At 45.4% G+C, this 23352-nt stretch overlaps 7 non-coding genes across 7 annotated transcripts; all 7 read right to left on the bottom strand.

Moving 5' to 3' along the window:
• Nucleotides 1–143: 143 nt before the first annotated feature.
• trnag-gcc (transfer RNA glycine (anticodon GCC)) lies at nucleotides 144–214 on the bottom strand. The gene has a single exon. It is a non-coding gene; the product is annotated as a tRNA-Gly (tRNA).
• Nucleotides 215–2557: 2343 nt separating this feature from the next.
• On the bottom strand, nucleotides 2558–2628 carry trnag-gcc (transfer RNA glycine (anticodon GCC)). The gene has a single exon. It is a non-coding gene; the product is annotated as a tRNA-Gly (tRNA).
• Nucleotides 2629–4480: 1852 nt separating this feature from the next.
• On the bottom strand, nucleotides 4481–4551 carry trnag-gcc (transfer RNA glycine (anticodon GCC)). The gene has a single exon. It is a non-coding gene; the product is annotated as a tRNA-Gly (tRNA).
• A 2491-nt stretch (nucleotides 4552–7042) lies between these two features.
• Nucleotides 7043–7113, bottom strand: trnag-gcc (transfer RNA glycine (anticodon GCC)). The gene has a single exon. It is a non-coding gene; the product is annotated as a tRNA-Gly (tRNA).
• Nucleotides 7114–12656: 5543 nt separating this feature from the next.
• On the bottom strand, nucleotides 12657–12727 carry trnag-gcc (transfer RNA glycine (anticodon GCC)). The gene has a single exon. It is a non-coding gene; the product is annotated as a tRNA-Gly (tRNA).
• A 4594-nt stretch (nucleotides 12728–17321) lies between these two features.
• trnag-gcc (transfer RNA glycine (anticodon GCC)) lies at nucleotides 17322–17392 on the bottom strand. Its single transcript has one exon. It is a non-coding gene; the product is annotated as a tRNA-Gly (tRNA).
• A 5618-nt stretch (nucleotides 17393–23010) lies between these two features.
• Nucleotides 23011–23081, bottom strand: trnag-gcc (transfer RNA glycine (anticodon GCC)). Its single transcript has one exon. It is a non-coding gene; the product is annotated as a tRNA-Gly (tRNA).
• Between the last annotated feature and the right edge of the window lie 271 nt (nucleotides 23082–23352).

The following is a 23352-nucleotide window of genomic DNA, read 5'->3' as shown; positions in this document are numbered from 1 at the left end:
TGTAAAGAGAAGGTAGTATATTTCACAGGGAGAACGTGTAAAGACAGCAGCAGGAATGGGACCAAGGTCACTGACACAGTAAAGAGATGCACACTGAACACTAAAGAGATGCACATTACACTACCACACCCTAAGCACTGAACTGCATTGGCTGGGAATCGAACCCAGGTCTCCCGCGTGGCAGGCGAGAATTCTACCACTGAACCACCAATGCAACTGTTAACAAATCAACCAAATTAAGTACATGAGAGGTCAGACCACACCACACACAACTTTGCCCATTCCAGTGGTCCTGTTTGTTTAAAAAACTCCAAGGTTCACCACATTGACCCATAACAAACATCATTAAACATCATTGACACAATATGTACATAAGCCTGCAAGAGGAGAGGCTGTACTTGATCGAGTATTGGGAAATGAACCTGGTCAGGTATCAGGTCTCTCGGTGGGAGAGCATTTTGCTGATAGTGATGACAGTTCTATCTCCTTTACCACAGCATTGGAGAAGGATGGGAACAGACAATTTAGGAAAACATTTAATTGGAGTAAGGGGAAATATGAGGCTATTGGACAGGACCTTGGAAGCATAAATTGGGAACAGATGTTCTCAGGCAAATGTACGGAACAATGTTTCAGATGTTCAGAGGATATTTGCATGGAGTTCTAAATAGGTACATTCCAATGAGACAGGGAAAGGATGGTAGGCTACAGGAACTGTGGTGTACAAAGGCTGTTGTAGATCTAGTCAAGAAGAAAAGAAAAGCTTACGAAAGGTTCAAAAAACTAGGTAATGATAGAGATCTAGAAGATTATAAGACTATAAGGCAGATGGAGTTCAACCCAGATATGTGTGAGGTGGTTTATTTTGGCAGGTCAAATATGATGGTAGAATATAGTATTTATGGTAAGATTCTTGGGAGTGCGGAGGATCAGAGATAACTTGGGGTCTGAGTCCATAGGAGATTCAAAGCTGCTGTGCACATTGACTCTGTGGCTAAGAAGGCATACGGTGCATTGGCCTTCATCAATTGTGGGATTAAGTTCAAGAGCTGAGAGGTAATGTTACAGCTGTACAGGGCCCTTGTTAGACCCCACTTAGAGTACTGTGCTCAGTTCTGGTCGCCTCACTACAGGAAGGGTGCAGAGGAGATTTACAAGGATGTTGCCTGGATTGGGGAATATGACTTATGAGAATAGATTGAGTGAACTCGGCCTTTCTCCGTGGAGTAGTGGAGGATGAGAGGTGACCTGATAGAGGTGTATAAGATGTGAGGCATTGATCATGTGGATAGTCAGAGGCTTTTACTCAGGGCTGAAATGGTTAACATGAGAGGACTCAGTTTTAAGGAGCTTGGAAGCAGGTACAGAGGAGATATTCGGGTACGTTTTTTACGCAGAGCGTGGTGAGCGTGTGGAATGTGCTGCCGGCTACGGTGCTGGTGGAGGATAGGATAGGGTCTTTTTAGAGGCTCCTGGATAGTTACATGGAGGTTAGAAACATAGAGGGCTATGGGTAACCGCAGGTAATATCTAAAGTAAGTACATGTTCAGCACAACATTGTGGGCCGAAAGGCCTGTATTGTGCTGTACGTTTTCTATGTTTCTATGAAATTGCAAAGGCACAACACTCCTCCCTGTTTAGCTGTAAACTCCAACTCAATGGAGAACGCATCAACTACAGACCCAGTATACAATACAATACAACTGCTATATACAGACACCCACAGCATAGTAAACTTTCAATTCTCCATTCAGGTGTAAAGATCTCATTGCTATGCAGGATTTCCTACTTGTGGGTTAACACCTGTCCTGCTCGGCAGGTGAGTTTTGTGAAACGATGTCAGGTTCTGGTAACTCCTCCGTGGTGGTGGCAAAAGTTGACTCTGAGGCTGCAGGAAGTGGTTCTGACAGGAACAGCCACCTTTCCTCTCCAACTTCAACTCTGCTCTCCACAACTGATCAATGTGTCATCTCCAGATGATATCAGACGCAATCTCCACTGTGTAGGACAGTGGTCTAGTTCTGTCCTTAATCTCTCCATGTTACCATGCTGTATCTCTAAATTAAAGATTAAAGATCAAATATGGGCTTTATTTGTCACACATACGTCAAAACGTACAGTGAAAAGCATCGTTGGCAGCAACGAGCAACACAGTCTGGGCAAAGAAGAGGAATTCTGCAGACGCTGGAAATTCAAGCAACACACATCAAAGTTGCTGGTGAACACAGCAGGCCAGGCAGCATCTCTAGGAAGAGGTACAGTCGACATTTCAGGCCGAGACCCTTCGTCAGGACACAGTCTGGGGATGTGCTGCGGACAGGCCGCGTGAGTTGAAACACTTCCTGTGCCAGAATAGCATGTCACCCTCACTGACCCTGAAAGGAACATGTGAAAGTATAACATACAAAGTCAGAGTATATAATAGTTGTAAAGAAAAGGTATTATATTTCACCGGGAGAACGTACAAAGACAACAGCCGGACACTGACACGGTAAAGAGATGCACACTGAACACTAAAGAGATGCATATTACACTACCACACCCTGAGCACTGAACTGCATTGGCTGGGAATCGAACCCAGGTCTCCCGCATGGCAGGCGAGAATTCTACCACTGAACCACCAATGCAACTGTTACAGATCAACCAAACTAAGTACATCAGAGGACAGACCACACCACACACAACTTTGCCCATTCCAGTGTTCCTGTTCCTTCAAAAAACTCCAAGGTTCACCACCTTGTCCCATAACAAACATAATTAAACATTATTGACACAATATGTACATAACCCTACAAGAGGAGAGGCTGTACTTGATCTAGTATTGGGAAAGAAACCTTATCAAGTATCAGGTCTCTCAGTGGGAGAGCATTTTGCAGATAGTGATTACAATTCTATCTCCTTTACCATAGCATTGGAGAGGGATAGGAACAGACAAGTTGGAAAACGTTTAATTGGAGTAAGGGGAAATATGAGGCTATTGGGCAGGACCTTGGAAGCATAAATTGGGAACAGATGGACAGGTTGGGTGAGTGGGCAGATGCATGGCAGATGCAGTTTAATGTAGATAAATGTGAGGTTATCCACTTTGGTAGCAAGAACAGGAAGACAGATTACTATCTGAGTGGTTGCAAGTTAGGACAAGGGGAAGTACAACGAGATCTAGGTGTCCTTGTTCATCAGTCACTAAAAGTAAGCATGCAGGTACAGCAGGCAGTGAATAAAGTTCATGGCATGTTGGCCTTCATAACAAGGGGAGTTGAGTATAGGAACAAAGAGATCCTTCTGCAGTTGTACAGGGCCCTGGTGAGATTGTGTGCAGTTTTGGTCTCCAAATTTGAGGAAGAACACTCTTGCTATTGAGGGAGTGCAGCACAGATTCACGAGGTTAATTCCTGGGATGGAAAGACTGTCATATGTTGAAAGATTGGAACGACTGGGCTTGTATACACTGAAATTTAGAAGGATGAGAGGGCATCTGATTGAAACATATAAGATTATTAAGGGATTGCACACGCTAGAGGCAGGAAACATGTTCCCGATGTTGGGGGAGTCTAGAACCAGAGGCCACAGTTTAAGAATAAGGGGTAGGCCATTTAGAACAGAGTTGAGGAAAACCTTTTTCACCCAGAGAGTTGTGGATCTGTGGAATGCTCTGCCTCAGAAGGCAGTGGAAGCCGATTCTCTGGATGCTTCCAGTGAGAGTTAGTTAGAGCGCATAATGATAGCGGAGTCGAGGGATATGGGGAGAACGCAGGAATGGGGTATTGATTGTGGATGATCAGCCATGATCACAGTGAATGGTGGTGCTGGCTCGAAGGGCCGAATGGCCTACTCCTGCACCTATTGTCTATTGATGTCTTTTCTGCTCGGCAGGTGAGTTTTGTGAAACGATGTTAGGTTCTGGTGACTCCTCCGTGGTGGTGGCAGAAGTTGACTCTGAGGCTGCAGGAAGTAGTTCTGACAGGAACAGCCACCTTTCCTCTCCAACTTCGACTCTGCTCTCCACAACTGATCAATGTGTCATCTCCAGATGATATCAGACGCAATCTCCACTGTGTAGGACAGTGGTCTAGTTCTGTCCTTAATCTCTCCATGTTACCATGCTGTATCTCTAAATTAAAGATTAAAGATTAAATATGGGCTTTATTTGTCACACATACGTCGAAATGTACAGTGAAAAGCATCGTTGGCAGCAACGAGCAACACAGTCTGGGGATGTGCTGGGGACAGGCCGCAAGAGTTGAAGCACTTCCTGTGCCAGATTAGCATGTCACCCTCACTGACCCTGAAAGGAACATGTGAAAGTATAACATTCAAAGTCAGAGTATATAATAGTTGTAAAGAGAAGGTATTATATTTCACGGGGAGAACGTAGAAAGACAGCAGCAGGAATGGGACCAAGGTCACTGACACAGTAAAGAGATGCACACTGAACACTAAAGAGATGCACATTGCACTACCACACCCTGAGCACTGAACTGCATTGGCTGGGAATCGAACCCAGGTCTCCCGCATGGCGGGCGAGAATTCTACCACTGAACCACCAATGCAACTGTTAACAGATCAACCAAATTATGTACATCAGAGGACAGACCACACCAGAAACAACTTTGCCCATTCCAGTGTTCCTTTTCACACATTTCTCTTCAAAATGTTCAGATGTCACTTTCAGTTCATAGCCCATTATCAACGTCGAGTTTATTGTCATATCCACAAATACAATGAAAGATTTTCTTGCAGGCACAAAACATGAGTGAGGTAGGATTCACAGGAGAAACATATATACTTCACATCAGTTACAAGTTCAAGATTGTTTAAGGTCATTTCCAGTACACAAGTGGAATAATTGTTATTCTGGATCTGATGCACAGAAAAACAAAATATGATAAAGGCTTTATTATCTACAAAATATCTTTATTAGAAAAACTGTGCTATATATACAAAACAGGGACTAACATGATTACTACATGACAAATAGACAACACACATTAAACTGAGATGTTTCCATCTCTATCAATAATGGAAATAACTCCCCGTGGAGCCCAATGGTCACGGAACCCCTCTATGGTCGCCGTGGATAACGCGTGTTCCTTCACAATATTTACCCGGGCACGAACATACCCCCTAAACATTGCTAGGCAATCTACCCGGGCAGATCCACCCACCACCCGTTTCCAAGACCCTCGGGTTGCTGATTTCGCCAGCCCCAGGAGTAAGTTGACAAGGACATCCTCATCCCTCCGTGCCCCCCTCCTTACTGAATGACCATATACAAATAGGGTGGGGCTAAAATGCAACCAGAAGGTGAGAAGCAGCCCACACAGATACGCAAAAAGGGGCTGCAGCCTCACACACTCCATGTACCTCTGGTACACGGTCACCTCCAGCCCGCAGAAGTGACGTGCAGGTGGGATATCCATGTACAAACTGCAGAACGTATTGCAGGGCACCATTCTATGCAGCAGCCTCCACCCCAGACCCCCCAGGTGCATGGGAAGAACCCCCTCATAAAGGGACGTCCACTGGGGACCTCCCTCACCACCAGGTGGAACGACAGGCCGCCGTGGCGTGTCGGGACGAATATGATAAAGGCTGAGGGGGAGGGAGGACGAGCCAGTGTTCAGCTCACTACCCCGTGGGGTTAGCACTGAACTGCCCACAGCTGTGGTCTGCACGAATCAGCACTTGCCTCAGTGCTGAACTGGCAAGTGACACTCGGTACAGGAGTGTCTGCACATAACCGACACAATTTTCACAGATGGTGACTATCTATCACACCAGTGGCATCTGCATCCTGGAATAATGAGATGCCAGTCCAGATTTTTATTTGGGAAAACGTCAACTCCTTTTCCCACAGTGACAAGCCGGCACTCAGGAGGGAGATTGAAAATCTGGCTGAATGGTGCAACAACAACAACCTCTCACTCAACGTCAGCAAAATCAAAGAGCTGATGATTGATTACACGAGATGGAAGCTGGGGGTCGTCATTGGGAGATCAGAGCTGGGGAGGGTCAGTAACTTTAAATCTCTTTGCGTTATCACATCAGAGGATCTGCCCTGGGACCAGTACGTAAGACCGAGCACTAAGAAGACACAATGGCATCTCTCCTTTCTTAGAAGTTTCTGCAGATTTGACATGTCACCAAAAAACTTTGACAAAATGCACAGTAGAGAGAATCCTGGCTCGCTGTATTCTGCTGAAGGTTCTCTATGTTTCTATGAAATTGCAAACACACAACACTCCTCCCTTTTTAGCTGTAAACTCCAACTCAATGGAGAACGCATCAACTACAGACCCAATATACAATACAATACAACTGCTATATACAGACACCCACAGCATAGTAAACTTTCAATTCTCCATTCAGGTGTAAAGATTTCATTGCTATGCAGGATTTCCTACTTGTGGGTTAACACCTGTTCTGCTCGGCAGGTGAGTTTTGTGAAACGATGTCAGGTTCTGGTGACTCCTCCGTGGTGGTGGCAGAAGTTGACTCTGAGGCTGCAGGAAGTGGTTCTGACAGGAACAGCCACCTTCCCTCTCCAACTTCGACTCTGCTCTCCACAACTGATCAATATGTCATCTCCAGATGATATCAGACACAATCTCCACTGTGTAGGACAGTGGTCTAGTTCTGTCCTTAATCTCTCCATGTTACCATGCTGTATCTCTAAATTAAACATGAAAGATTATATATGAGCTTTATTTGTCACACATACGTCGAAACTTACAGTGAAAAGCATCGTTGGCAGCAACGAGCAACACAGTCTGGGGATGTGCTGGGGACAGGCCGCAAGACCTGAAACACTTCCAGTGCCAGATTAGCATGTCACCCTCACTGACCCTGAAAGGAACATGTGAAAGTATAACATACAAAGTCAGAGTATGGAATAGTTGTAAAGAGAAGGCATTATATTTCACAGGGAGAATGTACAAAGACAGCAGCAGGAGCAGGAATGGGACCAAGGTCACTGACACAGTAAAGAGATGCACACTGAACACTAAAGAGATGCACATTACACTACCACACACATTGAACTGCATTGGCTGGGAATCGAACCCAGGTCTCCCGCGTGGCAGGTGAGAATTCTACCACTGAACCACCAATGCAACTGTTAACAAATCAACCAAGTTTAGTACATCAGAGAACAGACCACACCACACACAACTTTGCCCATTCCAGTGTTCCTGTTCGTTCAAAAAACTCCAAGGTTCACCACCTTGTCCCATAACAAACATCATTAAACATTATTGACACAATATGTACATAAGCCTGCAAGAGGAGAGGCTGTACTTGATCTAGTGTTGGGAAATGAACCTGGTCACGTGTCAGGTCTCTCAGTGGGAGAGCATTTTGGAGATAGTGATCACAATTCTATTTCCTTTACCATAGCATTGGAGAGGGATAGGAACAGACAAATTAGGAAAATGTTTAATTGGAGTAAGGGGAAATATGAGGCTATTGGGCAGGATCTTGGAAGCATAAATTGGGAACAGATGTTCTCAGGCAAATGTACGGAACAATGTTTCAGATGTTCAGAGGATATTTGCCTGGAGTTCTGAATAGGTACATTCCAATGAGACAGGGAAAGGATGGTAGGCTACAGGAACGGTGGTGTACAAAGGCTGTTGTAAATCTAATCAAGAAGAAAGGAAAAGCTTACGAAAGGTTCAAAAAACTAGGTAATGATCAAGATCTAGAAGATTATAAGGCTAGCAGGAAGGAGTTTAAGAATGAAATTAGAGAGCCAGAAGGGGCCATGAGAAGGCCTTGGCGGACAGGTTTAAAGAAAACCCCAAGGCATTCTACAGCTAAGCGAATAAGATGTGAGAGAATAGGACCAATCAGGTGTGAGAGTGGAAAAGTGTGTCTGGAACTGGAGGAGATGGCGGAGGTACTTAATGAATACTTTACTTCAGTATTCACTAAGGAAAAGGGTCTTGGTGATTGTAGGGATGACTTGCAGCAGACTGAAAAGCTTGAGCATGTAGATATTAAGAAAGAGGATGTGCTGGAGCTTTTGGAAAGCATCAAGTGGGATAAGTCTCCGGGACCAGATGAGATATACCCCAGGCTACTGTGGGAGGCAAGGGAAAAGATTGCTGAGCCTCTGGCAATGATCCTTGCATCATTAATCGGGACAGGAGAGGTTCCTGAAGATTGGAGGTTTGCAGATGTTGTTCCATTATTCAAGAAAGGGAGTAGAGATAGCCCAGGAAATTATAGGCGAGTGAGTCTTACTTCAGTGGTTGGTAAATTGATGGAAAAGATCCTGAGAGGCAGGATTTATGAACATTTGAGGAGGCATAATGAGATTAGGAATAGTCAGCATGGCTTTGTCAAAGGCAGGTCGTGCCTCATGAGCCTGATTTAATTTTTTGAGGATGTGACTAAACAGATTGATGAAGGTAGATCAGTAGATATAGTGTATATGATTTTCAGCAAGGTATTGGTAAGGTACCCCATGCCAGGCTTATTGAGAAAGTCAGGAGGCATGGGATACAGGGGACATTGCTTTGTGGATCCAGAACTGGCTTGCTCACAGAAGGCAAAGAGTGGTTGTAGATGGGTCATATTCTGCACAGAGTTCGGTGACCAGTGGTGTGCCTCAGGGATCTGTTCTGGGACTCCTTCTCTTGTGATTTTATAAATGACCTGGATGAGGAAGTGGAGGGGTAGGTTAGTAAGTCTGCTGATGACACAAAGGTTGGGGTGTTGTGGATAGTGTGGAGGGCTGTCAGAGGTTACAGTGGGACATCGATGAGATGCAAAACTGGGCTGAGAAGTGGCAGATGGAATTCAACACAGATAAGTGTAAGGTGGTTCATTTTGGTTGGTGAAGTATGATGGCAGATTATAGTATTAATGGTAAGACTCTTGGCAGTGTGGAAGATCAGAGGGATCTTGGGGTCTGAGCCCATGGGACACTCAAAGCTGCTGTGCAGGTTGACTCTGTGGTTAAGAAGGCATACGGTGGATTGGCCTTCATCGACCGTGGGATTGAGTTCAAGAGCCGAGAGGTAATGTTGCATCTATATATGTCATGGTCCAGTCTGTGTAGTCCACATTCCGATTCACGGTCTGGTCCATCGACCCTTGCTCTAGGTTTTCCTGTCTACCCTGTTTCTGTTCCTGTTGAGCAGCAATTGAGGCAGCTGATGTTCATTGGAGCTGGCTGCATAAATACCTTCAGAGACCAGGGCATGGCTGCTGGATTGTTCTTGTCCTTACTCCTAACCTCTGCCTTCTGTTTCCTCGCCTGAAGCCTTGCCTTGTCTTGCCGGTAACTCTCGCTTCGCCTGAAGTTCTTGTCTCGCCTTGCATTGCCTGAAGCCTTGCCTTGTCTTGCCAGTAACTCTCGCCTCGCCTGAAGTTCTTGTCTCGCCTTGCATTGCCTGAAGCCTTGCCTTGTCTTGCTGATAACTCTCGCCTCGTCTCGCCTGAAGTCTTGTCTTGGATCCACCCTGAACCTAGCTCCCTTCCTGTCCCTTGCCTCCATTGGGTAAGCCAGGCCAGATTGCAGTAACCCTGCAGTGGATTCTGTCCCTTCATGTCCCTTGCCGCCGTCGGGTAAGTCAGGCCAGATTGCTGTTACCCTGCAGTGGATTCTGTCCCTTCCTGTCCCTCGCCTCCGTCAGGTGGAGATCCGCATCCTGCCCAGGAGTACCGCGCCCTGCCCAGGAGGAGCTTCAAGACCCCAAGCCTCAAGCCTCGCCCCAAGTCTCTGGTCTCAAGCCTCTCCTCAAGTCTGAAGACTCCAGCCTCGTCCTGCCTGCCAGCCAAATCATGTCCTTGCCTAGTTCTGGGGTCCGAGCCAGAGGCAAGACCCAGGTTCTGGGTCCTTGTCCAGTCTCTGGCTCGGAGTCCAAGCCAGGGCTCCTAGCTCTCTTGTCCAGTCCTGTTCCAGGTTCCTGGTTTTTGTGTCCATGTCCTAGCCCTTGCCCTGTATCTGAGTCCTGTCCCTAGTACTTCAGCGTCTGTGTCTTGCACTTGGGTCCGTTCCCAGCCACCACCTTATGACAATATAGGACCCTGGTCAGATCCCATTTGGAGTATTGTGCTCAGTTCTGGTCACCTCACAACAGGAAGAATGTAGAAACTATAGAAAGGGTGCAGAGGAGATTTACAAGGATGTTGCCTGGATTGGGGAGCATGCCTCATGAGAATAGGTTGAGTGAACTCGGCCTTTTCTCCATGGAGCAGTGGAGGATGAGAGGTAACCTGATAGAGTTGTATAAGATGAGAGGCATTGATCGTGTGTATAGTCAGAGGCTTTTTTCCCAGGGCTGAAATGGTTAGCACGAGAGGGCACAGTTTTAAGGTGTTTGGAAGCAGGTACAGAGGAGATGTCGGGGGTAAGTTTTTTACGCAGAGAGTGGTGAGTGCATGGAATGGCCTGCAGGCAACGGTGGTGGAAGCAGATACGATAGGGTCTTTTAAGAGGCTCCTGGATAGTTACATGGAGCTTAGAGAAATAGAGGGCTGTGGGTAACCCTAAGTAATATCTAAAGTAAGTATATGTTCAGCACAGCATTGTGGGCCGAAGGGCCTGTATTGTGCTGTAGGTTTTCTATGTTTCCATGTTTCAATGAAATAGCAAACACACAACACTCCTCCCTGTTTAGCTATAAAATCCAACTCAATAGAGAATGCATCATTTATAGACTCAGTATTCAATACCACTGCTATGTACAGACACCCACAGCATAGTAAACTTTAAATTCTCCATTCAGGTGTAAAGATTTCATTGCTATGGAAGATTCCTTACTGATGTGGGAAATCATGCTTGACTAATCTTCTGGAATTTTTTGAGGATGTAACTATGAAAATGGACAAGGAAGAGCCAGTGGATGTAGTGTACCTGGACTTTCAGAAAGCCTTTGATAAGCTCCCACATAGGAGATTAGTGGGCAAAATTAAGGCACATGGTATTGGGGATAGAGTACTGACATGGATTGAAAATTGGTTGGCAGACAGGAAACAAAGAGTAGCAATTAACGGGTCCCTTTCGGAATGGCAGGCGGTGACCAGTGGGGTACCGCAGGGTTCAGTGCTGGGACTGCAGCTGTTTACAATATATATTAATGATTTAGATGAAAGGATTAAAAGTAACATTAGCAAATTTGCAGATGACACAAAGCTGGGTGGCAGTGTGAAATGTGAGGAGGATGTTATGAGAATGCAGGGTGACTTGGACGGGTTTGGTGAGTGGGCAGATGCCTGGCAGATGCAGTTTAATGTGAATAAATGTGAGGTTATCCACTTTGGTGGTAAGAACAGGAAGGCAGATTATTATCTAAATGGAGTCAAGTTAGGAAAAGGGGAAGCACAACAAGATCTAGGTGTTCTTGTACATCAGTCACTGAAAGCAAGCATGCAAGTACAGCAGGCAGTGAAGAAAGCTAATGGCATGCTGGCCTTCATAACAAGGGGAATTGAGTATAAGAGCAAAGAGGTCCTTCTGCAGCTGTACAGGGCCCTAGTGAGACCACACGTGGAGTATTGTGTACAGTTTTGGTCTCCAAATTTGAGGAAGGACATTCTTGCTATTGGGGGAGTGCAGCGTAGGTTCACTGGGTTATTCCCGGGATGGCGGGACTGTCATATGTCGAAAGATTGGAGCAACTGGGCTTGTATACACTGGAATTTAGAAGGATGAGAGGGAATCTGAATGAAACATATAAGATTATTAAGGGATTGCACACGCTAGAGGCAGGAAGCATGTTCCCGATGTTGGGTGAGTCTAGAACCAGAGGCCACAGTTTAAGAATAAGGGGTAGGCCATTTAGAACAGAGTTGAGGAAAACCTTTTTCACCCAGAGGGTTGTGGATCTGTGGAATGCTCTGCCTCAGAAGGCAGTGGAAGCCGATTCTCTGGATGCTTCCAGTGAGAGTTAGATAGAGCGCTTAATGATAGCGGAGTCGAGGGATATGGGGAGAACGCAGGAATGGGGTATTGATTGTGGATGATCAGCCATGATCACAGTGAATGGTGGTGCTGGCTCGAAGGGCCGAATAGCCTACTCCTGCACCTATTGTCTATTGATGTCTTTTCTGCTCGGCAGGTGAGTTTTGTGAAACGATGTCAGGTTCTGGTGACTCCTCCGTGGTGGTGGCAGAAGTTGACTCTGAGGCTGCAGGAAGTAGTTCTGACAGGAACAGCCACCTTTCCTCTCCAACTTCGACTCTGCTCTCCACAACTGATCAATGTGTCATCTCCAGATGATATCAGACGCAATCTCCACTGTGTAGGACAGTGGTCTAGTTCTGTCCTTAATCTCTCCATGTTACCATTCTATATATCTAAATTAAACATTAAAGATTAAATATGAGCTTTATTTGTCAGACATAAATCAAAACATACAGTGGAAAGCATCGTTTGCAGCAACGAGCAACACAGTCTGGGGATGTGCTGGGGACAGGCCGCGAGAGTTGAAACACTTCCTGTGCCAGATTAGCATGTCACCCTCACTGACCCTGAAAGGAACGTGTGAAAGTATAACATACAAAGTCAGAGTATGGAATAGTTGTAAAGAGAAGGTATTATATTTCACAGTGAGAACAGCAGCAGGAATGGGACCAAAGACACTGGTCACTGTAAAGAGATGTACACTGAACACTACATTACACTACCGCACCCTAAGCACTGAACTGCATTGGCTGGGAATCGAACCCAGGTCTCCCGCGTGGCAGGCGAGAATTCTACCACTGAACCACCAATGCAACTGTTAACAAATCAACCAAATTATGTACATGAGAGGTCAGACCACACCACACACAACTTTGCCCATTCCAGTGATCCTGTTTCTTTAAAAAACTCCAAGGTTCACCACCTTGTCCCATAACAAACATCATTAAACATCATTGACATAATATGTACATAAGCCTGCAAGAGGAGAGGCCTGTGGCGGCGCCAGAGATTTTCTCTTGCTGGTGCTGCAGTGGGGCTGAATTACACAGTGATGGTGCTGAAGGATGTGCTGTATGGTAACATGTATTTGCAAGGCCAGACGCATGGCGTCCAAAAGTCAGTTTCAAGCATTATGTGCCTACTATAAACGCCTCTGTTGATTCACAAGCAACAGCAATTGGTAGATCTAATATAGAAGTGAACTGTGACAGTGTCAACAGCTTTGGAGACAACCCAGGCTACACAGAGCCTACAAACAAACAAACCAACAAAGCACCCGACCCATAGCGCACAATGTGAATCACGCACCAATCCCGTGATCAGCATCAAATGCGTGCTTTCCAACTGAAAAACACAACACTAACCCACAATATCCGCTACTATTCGCATTACACAGACAGACAAGGCCAAAAGATACACCGTTATTAAAGTCAAATAAGGCAAACAACAGATGCAAGGCTTTACCAGGAGTTGGACAAATCGTACTCTGACCATGCAATACCTCAATTAATTCGGCTACTGAATTTACAACAAAAATCAACAGAATCACCGCTTGGAAGTCTAAGGCAAAACCAGTAGGCTTAATAGCAGTAAATGTAATATTTTAGGATTTGCAGGAAACATAAGGACTATGGGGTATCTATCACAAAATGATAGTAATAATCAGCATTAGTTTTGTCCCAAATTTTAAAAAAGAGCAACTGCACTCTCCATTGATGTTTTCAGAAAAGCACAGTCCGTCTGTTGTTGTGATTGGTGGCGAAAGTACCAATGATTTTCTGGATGTCAAGTGCTTTGGTTCTCTGGCTGTTTATGGCCAACAGAGCCAATTGCTGTTCCGAGCATCGCCGCTGCTGTTCCTTAGCAGTTTATCAGGCGTCTGAGCAAGAGAAACTCCATTTGCATGAGGTAGAGTCAGTGATATGCAGATTAGTTTGTATAAATCTATCAATGCATCGCGGTCGGGTCTCATTGGAGATAGAAATTCCACTGTGTCATTCACTGCCTGTCCTTGCTTTTGTTTTGTTTCCAGCAGACGCCGAACCTGATGTAGCTCTGCAGTCAGGTTCACTTCAGTCACTCCATAGTATTGGGCCATTGGCCAAAGACAATTCTTCTCTGGGAAGAACTTGTGTTTGGGACTCAATGCTGAGACTCCAGTCAGAACACCCAATTAAGAACCATCTTTTCATTTCAGTCAAAAGTCTGTCGATTACTGAATACAAACAGTGGTTGCGAAGGTCATCAGAGGATGTGACAGGTGTGCGTTCAGTTTGGGCCTCAACAACAAAATCATGTAGGCGGCGGAGTGGCTGGGCCCGTCTCCTTTCATGTGGTCTGCTCTGTACACCGGCCTTGATGCACAGGTCCCGAGCTCTTGCCTGAATTTCACTCCATGATTCCTCTCCCCGTTTTGCTGAGAGTGCATCGATAACAGACTGAGCCAAGTCCACAGCGGATGAAAGCTCCAAACTGGGAGATTGGAGCTGGTCTGACATGAACTTGGTGACTCGGAATAAATCCTCAAACAGAGTGAGAGGTAAAGCAAACTGCTCGTCAATCAGTCCATTTAGAGCTCTGGCCTCCGTTTTCTTCCGTGCATTTGGTTGACCCATAATATCCTGTAGCGTAGCTAGAATGGCAGGGAGTGATTTCCTTATAGCCCACAAAACTGTTTACTGCCATGCCCAGCGTGTTTCTGACAATTTCTTCAACTCCACGGGCTGTGCAGTTGATTCCAGTTCTCTCTGTTTCCTTATGAAAAGATCGTGGGTAACAGAGTTTGAAAAGAAGTTGTAAAGCAGCTGCACAGTGTCAAAATACTCACCCACCCGCGTGTTGTACATTGCTCACAACATCCACTAAAACAGGATTAAGTCTGTGAGCATGGCAGTGTATATATAATGCCTGCGGGACCTCTTTCCTGAACCTCTCTTGTACCCCGTCATCGCACCCGGGCATCACTGCCACCCGGTCATAACACTGACCTATACACGTGTTCTGATCAATAACACGCTGGGCGAGCGTCTGTTCAATGCGTTTAAGAAGTGACTCTGCATCCAACCCTTCTGCTGGAGTGAAGTGCAAGAATTCTTCACGCACTGTTTTGTTATTCAAATACCGCACCACCACTGATATTTGCTCCCTTTTACTCAAGTTTTTACTTTCATCCGTCATGATGGCAAAACGTCCAGCCTCCTCAACTTCTGCACTGATTTGACGTCTAACCATATCTGCCATAATACCCATAATTTCATTTTGGATACCGTGATGGGTGTTTTTTTTTTGCATTTCCAGGATTGTCCTCTATTTTTTTTAGCTACAGTCTTATCAAAATGTCCAATTACACTGAGCAACTCAACAAAGATTCCCCTATTGCCAGATCCATTATCCTCCCGGTGTCCTCGCTGGGGAATGCCTTGGCAGAGACTCAACCAGTGCTCTCATAGACTCACGATTTTCTTGGACAATCTTTGCATGTCCTTTGTCAAGCATATTTCCCAATCTTGAACCGTTTTGTTTCTCAATCTGAATTCAGCCCATGCCTCCATCGCAAACTTATGAGCTGCACTTACATGGTGGGTTTTGAAAGCTGTTGTAGCTTTCCGCCAGTTGTGGTAACCGGTGACAGTGAAGGTAGACTCAGAATGGAACCCATGTCCTCCACACGGGAAATGCCTGCATGCGAAGCAGAACGCAGTATCTTTGTGATCGAATATCCCAGCCAGTCAAACCAGCCACGAATAAAACTCCTTTGCTGATTGCCAAACTGTTGTAAGCAGTGAAGGGTACGTTTTCAATGCTGGCCGACGGGATCCTTCCTCAGGCTGCTGGCTAACATCGCTAACAGTATTCCCACTAGAACTTGGAGCAGCTTCATCCACGATCTCTTCCGAATCCCGTTCCATTTCGTGTTCCTCTACTTCGCCCTCACACTCCCTCGATGAACTGTTGTCGTCCTCATCCCCACTTATTTCTTTCTGCATGTCACTTTCAATTAAGACAGGCTCAGGCTGAGACACCACTGATTCCTCTGGATGAGGTCATTTTCTCACTAAAACTCGAAACCATTTTTCACGCCAGCCAAAATAATACACGTGCCAGGCCCACGCTAGCTTGTAAAAGCACAATGTGTGTGTGTGTGTGTGTGTGTGTCGCATCCGTTAGACTCGCGAGTTCACGTATCTGCGCCTGGATGTATACTAACAATCTCTCGCGTGAGTGAGAGTGAGTGACATCACCACCTTAAGTGACCTTAGATCAGCTTAACTGATCTGAAGGCAGCAACGGCAAGACATTGACAACGAACGAATAAGGAGAAGTGTAGAGTGGACAAATTTCAGTTAATTTCTTGGTGGTGCTATGGTGGTGCTACTGTAATTTCTGCTGGTGTTATAGCACCAGTTAGTACCACCTTAGCACCACCCCTGGGAGAGGCTGTACTTGATCTGGTATTGGGAAATGAACCTGGTCAGGTGTCAGGTCTCTCAGTGGGAGAGCATTTTGCAGATAGTGATCACAATTCTATCTCCTATACCATAGCATTGGAGAAGGATGGGAACAGACAAGTTAGGAAAACATTTAATTGGAGTAAGGGGAAATATGAGGCTATTGGGCAGGACCTTGGGAGCATAAATTGGGAACAGATGTTCTCAGGGAAATGTACGGAACAATGTTTTGGATATTCAGAGGATATTTACATGGAGTTCTGAATAGGTACATTCCAATGATACAGGGAAAGGATGGTAGGCTGCAGGAACTGTGGTATACAAAGGCTGTTGTAAATCTCGTCAAGAAGAAAAGAAAAGTTTACGAAAGGTTCAAAAAACTAGGTAATGATAGAGATCTAGAAGATTATAATGCTAGCAGGAAGGAGCTTAAGAATGAAATTAGGAGAGGCCGAAGGGGCCACAAAAAGGCCTGGGCGGACAAGATTAAGGAAAACCCCAAGGCATTCTACAAGTATGTGAACAGCAAGAGGATAAGATGTGAGATAATAGGACCAATCAAGAGTGACAGTGGAAAAGTGTGTATGGAACTGGAGGAGATAGCAGAGAAACTTAATGAGTACTTTGCTTCAGTATTCACTACGGAAAAGGATATTGGTGATTGTAGGGATGACTTGCAGTGGACTGAAAAGCTTGAGCATGTAGATATTAAGGAAGAGGATGTGCTGGAGCTTTTGGAAAGCATCAAGTTGGATAAGTCACCAGGACCGTACAGGACACTGCCAGAATAGCATGTCACCCTCACTAACCCTAAAAGGAACGTGTGAAAGTATAACATACAAAGTCAGAGTATGACATAGTTGTAAAGAGAAGGTATTATATTTCACAGGGAGAACGTACAAAGACTGTAAAGAGATGAAGACTGAACACTGAGTATTGAACACTCAAAGCATTTAACTGCATTGGCTGGGAATCGAACCCAGGTCTCCCGCGTGGCAGGCGAGAATTCTACCACTGAACCACCAATGCAACTGTTAACAGATCAACCAAACTAAGTACATCAGAGGACAGACCACACCACACACAACTTTGCCCATTCCAGTGTTCCTTTTTACACATTTCTCTTCAAAATTTCCAGATGTCACTTTCAGTTCATAGCCCATTATCAACGTCGAGTTTATTGTCATATTCACAAACAATCTTGCAGGCACATAAAATCGGCAAGGTAGGATTCACCAGAGAAACATATATATTTCACATCAATTACAAGTTCAAGATAGTTTAAGGTCATTTCCAGTGCACAAGTGGAAGAATTGTTATTCTGGATCTGATGCACAAAAAAACAAAATATGATAAAGGCTTTATTATCTACAAAATATCTTTATTACAAATTCAGTGATTTATATGCAAAACAGGGACTAACATGATTACTACATAACAAATAGACAATACACAGTAAACTAAAATGTTTCTATCTCTGTCAATGATGGCAATAACCCCACGTGGAACCCAATGGTCACGGAACCCCTCTATGGTCGCCGTGGATAACGCCTGTTCCTTCACAATATTTACCCGGGCACAAACATACCCCCTAAACATTGCTAGGCAATCTACCCGGGCAGATCCACTCACCACCCGTTTCCAAGACCCTCGGGTGGCTGATTTCGCCAGCCCCAGGAGCAAGTTGACAAGGACATCCTCATCCCTCCGTGCCCCCCTCCTTACTGAATGACCGTATATAAATGTGGTGAGGCTAAAATGCAACCAGAAGGTGAGAAGCAGCCCACACAGATACGCAAAAGGGGCTGCAGCCTCACACACTCCATGTACATATAGTATACAGTCACCTCCAGCCCACAGAAGTGACGTGCAGGTGGGATATCCGTGTACAAACTGAAGGACATGTTGCAGGGCACCGCTCTATGCAGCAGCCTCCACCCCAGACCCCCCAGGTGCATGGAAAGAACCCCCTCGTAAAGGGACGTCCACTGGGGACCTCCCTCACCACCAGGTGGAACGACAGGCCGCCGTGGCGTGTCGGGACGAATATGATAAAGGCTGAGGGGGAAGGAGGACGAGCCAGTGATCAGCTCACTACCCCATGGGGTTAGCACTGAACTGCCCACAGCTGTGGTCTGCACGAATCAGCACTTGCCTCAGTGCTGAACTGGCAAGTGACACTCGGTACAGGAGTGTCTGCACATAACCGACACAATTTTCACAGATGGTGACTATCTATCACATCAGTGGCATCTGCATCCTGGAATAATGAGATGCCAGTCCAGATTTTTATTTGGGAAAACGTCAACTCCTTTTCCCACAGTGACAAACCGGCACTCAGGAGGGAGATTGAAAATCTGGCTGAATGGTGCAACAACAACAACCTCTCACTCAACGTCAGCAAAATCAAAGAGCTGATGATTGATTACACGAGATGGAAGCTGGGGGTCGTCATTGGGAGATCAGAGCTGGGGAGGGTCAGTAACTTTAAATCTCTTTCCGTTATCACATCAGAGGATCTGCCCTGGGACCAGTACGTAAGACCGAGCACTAAGAAGACACAATGGCATCTCTCCTTTCTTAGAAGTTTGTGCAGCTTTGTCATGTCACCAAAAAACTTTGACAAAATGCACAGTGGAGAGAATCCTGGCTCGTTGTATCACAGCCTGGTAAGTAACCACCAATGTTCAGAACCGGAAATGGTATGCTTTGTAACTTCAAAACATTAAACTAGTTCAAAGGAAGACTGGGAAATGCGAAAATGTGGGTCTAACTTGGTGTTTACTTTAAGCGAGGTTCACCTGTATCACATGATAGTGTGATGACATATGAAACTCACGTAATTTTACATATAATCCGTAACTAATTATTTAAATGAACAAGAATGCTTCATCAAACAATATGACAAGATTACTAAAACATTATTGAAATTCAGGTTCAAAAAACTAGATAATGATAGAGATCTAAAAGATTATAAGGCGAGCAGAAAGGAGTTTAAGAATGAAATTAGGAGAGCCAGAAGGAGCGGACTGGATTAAGGAAAACCCCAAGGCATTCTACAAGTATGTGAAGAGCAAGAGGTTAAGACATGAGAGAATACTGTGACAGTGGAAAATTGTGTATGGAACTGGAGGAGGTAGCAGAGACTCTTAATGAATACTTTGCTTCAGTATTCACTACGGAAAAGGAGTTTGGCGATTGTAGGGATGACTTACAGCGGATTGAAAAGCTTGAGCATATAGACATTGTTATGTACCCCGTAACTGGGTTGCCAAACCAGCAGAAATGGATCACTCAGTTGGAGTCTGGATTACTAGATCTAAGAAAGTTTTATTAAAGAAACAAGCAACACAGTAATCGAAAGGATAATAAATGCAACAGTTCAGCAATGATAAACACACATGTGCACAGAATTAAGATAACAGGATCAATCAAGCTCTATCGTTGTCTAGGGGTAAATGACTAATTTCAAAGTGACACAAAGTTCAGTCCAATTTAGTTCAGTTCGCAGTAATCGTTGCCATGGCGATGGACAACGTGGGGGGAGGGAGAGAGAGAACGAGAACGACTGATCATTCAGAACAGCTTCCACTCACAGACCGGCGATATTTGCTCACAAGCAGCTTCCTTTGTGATATCACCTGAGGTCACCGACTGTGACCCCTCCTCCAGATGCGGTCGATCCTCTGCAGTGAACTCGGCACCCAAGCAAGGGTGGACACACACTGGGTTCCCGCTGATCGTACCTTTCCACCCTGTGCGTTTAAGGCTGATCCCCCGATCAGCCGTCCAAGAGCTTCCCACCGACTTGTGAGAGGCGCACCGCTTCCAGGGTCTCGTTACCTCGGGTGTCGTTTGTCTCCTGCCTTAGCGAACCTGTCCTTTTTGATCCCCCTGCTGGGGTATCGCCTGTCCATCACTTCAAACAGTTCAGGGTTCAAAGGGGGAGCCATTCTAGACAGCTCTCTCTCCCGTCCCTTCATTACACGTCTCCAGATCGCCGGTCCATCACTTCAAACAGTTCAGGGTTCAAAGGGGGAGCCGCTCTTGACAATACCCAGACTGATGGCTCCTTCATTAACATCTCCAAATGCTGCTTCATTGTTCCTTATCTCTCCCTCCCCTGAGGACAGGTGGCAGACCAACTGCTGATGCCACTGGTGCTAGCCCAGGCCAGCAAACATCTTAATTTATGTGTATTCTCGTCACAACATTAAGAAAGAGGATGTGCTGGAGCTTTTGGAAAGCATCATGTTGAGTAAGTCTCTGGGACCAGATGAGATGTACCCCGACTACTGTGGGAGGTGAGGGAAGAGATTGCTGAGCCTCTGGCAATGATCTTTGCATCATCAATGGGGATGGGAGAGGTTCCGGAGGATTGGAGGGTTGCAGATGTTGTTCCCTTATTTAAGAAAGTAAGTAGAGATAGCCCAGGAAATTATAGACCAGTGAGTCTTACTTCAGTGGTTGGAAAGTTGATGGAAAAGCTCCTGAGAGGCAAGATTTATGAACATTTGGAGAGGCATAATTTGACTAGGAATAGTCAGCATGGATTTGGCAAAGGCAGGTCGTGCCTTACGAGCCTGAGTGAATTTTTTATGGATGTGACTAAACACATTGATGAAGGTAGATCAGTAGATGTAGTGTATATGGATTTCAGCAAGGCGTTTGATAAGGTACCCCATGCAAGGTTTATTGAGAAAGTAAGGAGACATTGGATACAAGGGCACATTGTGGATCCAGAACTGGCTTGCCCACAGAAGGCAAAGAGTAGTTGTAGGAGGGTCATATTCTGCATGGAAGTTGGTGACCGGTAGTGTACCTCTGGGATCTGTTCTGGGACCCTTACTCTTTGTGATTTTTATAAATGACCTGGATGAGGAAGTGGAGGGATGGGTTGGTAAATATGCTGATGACACAAAGGTTGGGGGTGTCATGGATAGTGTGGAGGGCTGTCAGATGTTACAGCGGGACATTGACAGGATGAAAAACTGTACTGAGAAGTCGCAGATGGAGTTCAAGGCAGATAAATGTGAGGTGGATTATTTTGGTAGGTCAAATATGATGGCAGAATATAGTATTAATGTTAAGACATTTGGCAGTGTGGAGGATCAGAGGGATCTTGGGGTCCAAGTCCAAAGGACACTCAAAGCTGCTACGTAGGTTGACTCTGTGTTTAAAAAGACATACAGTGTATTGGCCTTCATCAGGATTGAGTTTAGGAGCCGAGAGGTAATGTTACAGATATATAGGACCCTGGTCAGACCCCACTTGGAGTACTGTGCTCAGTTCTGGTTGCCTCACTACAGGAAGGATGTGGAAACTGTAGAAAGGGATGCAGAGGAGATTTACAAGGATGTTGCCTGGATTGGGGAGCATACTTTATGAGAATAGGTTGAGTGAACAGTCCTTGGAGCGACAGAGGATGAGGGGTGACCTGATAGAGGTGTATAAGATGAGAGGCATTGATCGTGTGGATAGTCAGAGGTTTTTCCCCAGGGCTGAAATGGTTTACACAAGAGGGCACAGTTTTAAGGTGCTTGGAAGCAGGTACAGAGGAAATATCCGGGTATGTTTTTTACACAGAGAGTTGTGAGTGTGTGGAATGGGCTGCCGGCAGCGGTGGTGGTGGAGGCGGATACGATAGGGTCTTTTTAGAGGCTCCTGGATAGGTACATGGAGGTTAGAAACATAGAGGGCTATGGGTAACCACAGGTAATATCTGAAGTAAGTACATGTTCAGCACAGTATTGTGGGCCGAAGGGCCTGTATTGTACTGTAGATTTTCTATGTTTCTATGTTTCCATGAAATTGCAAACACACAACACTCCTCCCTGTTTAGTTATAAACTCCAACTCAATGGAGAACGAACACATCAACTAGAGACCCAGTATCCAATACAATACAACTGCTATGTACAGACTCCCACAGCATTGCAAACTTTAAATTCTCCATTCAGGTGTAAAGATTTCATTGCTATGCAGGATTTCCTACTTGTGGGTTAACACCTGTCCTGCTCGGCAGGTGAGTTTTGTGAAACGATGTCAGGTTCTGGTGACTCCTCCGTGGTGGTGGCAGAAGTTGACTCTGAGGCTGCAGGAAGTGGTTCTGACAGGAACAGCCACCTTTCCTCTCCAACTTCGACTCTGCTCTCCTCAATTGATCAATGTGTCATCTCCAGATGATATCAGACACAATCTCCACTGTGTAGGACAGTGGTCTAGTTCTGTCCTTAATCTCTCCATGTTACCATGCTGTATCTCTAAATTAAACATTAAAGATTAAATATGAGATTTATTATTTGTCACACATACGTCGAAACTTACAGTGAAAAGCATCGTTGTCAGCAACGAGCAACACAGTCTGGGGATGTGCTGGGGACAGGCCGCAAGACCTGAAACACTTCCAGTGCCAGATTAGCATGTCACCCCTCACTGACCCTGAAAGAAACATGTGAAAGTATAACATATAAAGTCAGAGTAGGTATTATGTATTTAGGGAAGGTATTATATATTTAGAGAAGGTATTATATATTTCACATGGAGAACGTACAAAGACGGCAGCAGGAATTGAACCCAGGGCACTGACCACTGTAAGGAGATGCACAAAACACCAAACACAAAAGAGATACAGATTGCACATTGAACTGCATTGGCTGGGAATCGAACCCAGGTCTCCCGCGTGGCAGGTGAGAATTCTACCACTGAACCACCAATGCAACTGTTAACAGATCAACCAAGAGGACATCAGAGGACAGACCACACCACAGACAACTTTGCCCATTCCAGTGTTCCTGTTCCTTCAAAAAACTCCAAGGTTCACCACCCTGTCCCATAACAAACATCATTAAACATCATCGACACAATATGTAGATAAGCCTACAAGAGGAGAGGCTGTCCTTGACCTGGTGTTGGGAAATGAACCTGGTCACGTGTCAGGTCTCTCAGTGGGAGAGCATTTTGCAGTTAGTGATCACAATTCTACCTCCT

The sequence above is a fragment of the Mobula birostris genome, chromosome 29 (genome assembly GCF_030028105.1).
Source record: "Mobula birostris isolate sMobBir1 chromosome 29, sMobBir1.hap1, whole genome shotgun sequence".
In the NCBI taxonomy this organism is placed as follows: domain Eukaryota; kingdom Metazoa; phylum Chordata; class Chondrichthyes; order Myliobatiformes; family Myliobatidae; genus Mobula; species Mobula birostris.
Note: the sequence above shows the minus strand (reverse complement) of the source record. Positions and strands in the feature narration are given on the sequence as shown.